Here is a 2,263-nt window from a genome sequence, read left to right on the forward strand (position 1 = left end):
AATGGGGAAAAAATAGATATTCGACTAAAATGGTATTACAGTAATACCTTGACATACGAGTCTCCCAACATATGAGAAATTTGAGATACGAGGAAAGTTTTGAGCGATTTTTCATTTGTATTTCGTTCTTTTCTTTGGGAAAAATGGATTTGAGATACGAGCTTGGTCCATTTAAGCTCATATCTCAAGGCATGACTGTACTTCTGTTAGAGTAGCAGTAGTTTTTATTTAAAAAAAGATTTAATAAAGTAATCAGATCCCTGCCATTATTGGCAATAGATGTCCAATCATTTACTACTGTTGCCGGCCCTTCAACCTCCCAGTCAAAATGAATTGGACAACTGGAGTGAACAAATTAAGAACGGTCTCCCACTGAATGATGTTCTGGTGGTTAGTCAAAAAAATCAAACGTTTGTTGAAGAAAATGAAAACAGCTCAGGCGCAAGCAAGGGTGTCGAACCGGTTCCCTAGAGCGCCGCAGTGGGTCCTGGTCTTTGTTCCAACCGATCCAGTGCCGCCAGTTGAACCAATGAGGTGTCTTGTAAAATAACTAGCACCTGACTTGAATCAACTGATGACCCTTGCAAAAAAAAAGTATCCTCTCGTTCAGTTGGAATGAAATCCCGCACTCACCGCGGCCCTTTGAGGACCGGTTTGCGGTTTGATACCCTGGTCTTAGGGTATTTGGCCTTCATTATGTAATAGAATAGCAAGTCAAAGAACAGGTCAGTAAAGTCAACTCAGTCCGATATTGTGTTCAGCACTAATGGTGTGTGTGATCATCCGTTGCTGGAAGCCGCTGAGAGCCGTCGGATTCATTTAGCGCCAACGTGTTCCAGCTTCATTAGGCGGCTACAAAACAATGGCCGACCGGACGAGACCCACCGCTGCGCAGCCTTCAATTTTAGCTAAAAAGGGAATTTGCGGAAACAATCTTTCCGTTGAAGGTGATTCAACTATGAGATCAATTCCGCGTAACTGGAGGCGTTTCCACTCACCAGAACGACGAATGGGAATAAGAAAAAATTCAGCATAAGCCAAGGGTGTCAGACTCGGGTTGGTTCGTGGGCCAAGTTAACGTCAACTCGATTTCATGTGGGCCGGACCATTTTAGATATAATATTTAGATTTTTTTTTTTATTAAATGAATTGGATTAAAGGCCCTGAATATTCAGTTTTTTATAGATCTTAAACAATGTTTATTTTAGCTTTTTTTAAATATATTTTTAGATTTTACAAATTGATTTTTGACCTAAAAACACAGAAAAAATGGATTAAAAAATTGAAATTATTGATTTAAAAGGCGGAAAATCAGGAAATATAATATACATTTACATCTATCATTTTAATTTGATCCTAAAACAGAGAGTCGGCACTCATGATTTACTTTCCCGGGCCACACAAAATGATGCGGCGGGCCAGATTCGGCCCCCGGGCCGCCACTTTGACACAGGTGGTCTAGAATGAGCCCCTTTTTGTTCTCAGTAGAAACTAACTTTTCCAAAAAAATGATTGTCAAGTAACTTAGCAAGATTCTGGCATAAACAAAATACCAAAGCTATAAAATGCTTGGAATTTCACTATTTTGAAATACCACGCCGATTCAAGATGACCAGGAAAGAATTGGAGCGATGGTGCTCGGTCACATGATTGAAAACAGGCCCATCGCATGTTTTGTTTTCGTCTGCTGGCCCGTGGCGTCTTATCTTGTGCAAGAAAATGTGTTTAATGCAAAGCAGGTGCTCAAGTGTATCCAAGTATCCAAACAATGTGTGACGTTCCGACCACGGCAGGAAATTATCAAATATGGGCTTCAATGGAGAATTAGGTCATTGAACAGATTTTCTCTTAATGTTAACCAAATAAGGACTTCACATTTGGATTGTCAATATTATCTATTGCTTTTCAAATAGTTTGCTTTTTTCAATAATGGCAAAGAAATTTAAAAAGCACAAAGAGCAAATGGAATATGACTCATGTTTTGGATTTAGTTGTAAATAATGACGGAATGTTTTGACAACGTCCAAAATGCAAAACCTATTTAGAACATGACGTTTGGAAATGAATTGTTACGGTAAGTTTAAATGTTTCAAAATGTGTTCATGTCAATCTCTGGAAAAAAACAACAACATGGCTGTTTTTCTTTTTGAATTTTATTTTCATCATGTTGATACAAAATGCCTGCATATTTCGTCATTTGGTAAAGATAGCCGTATTTTTGAAATCCCTCAAGTTTGTCCCGCCACAGTTCACAGGATTGTAT

This window comes from Stigmatopora argus, chromosome 23 (genome assembly GCF_051989625.1).
Source record: "Stigmatopora argus isolate UIUO_Sarg chromosome 23, RoL_Sarg_1.0, whole genome shotgun sequence".
NCBI lineage: Eukaryota > Metazoa > Chordata > Actinopteri > Syngnathiformes > Syngnathidae > Stigmatopora > Stigmatopora argus.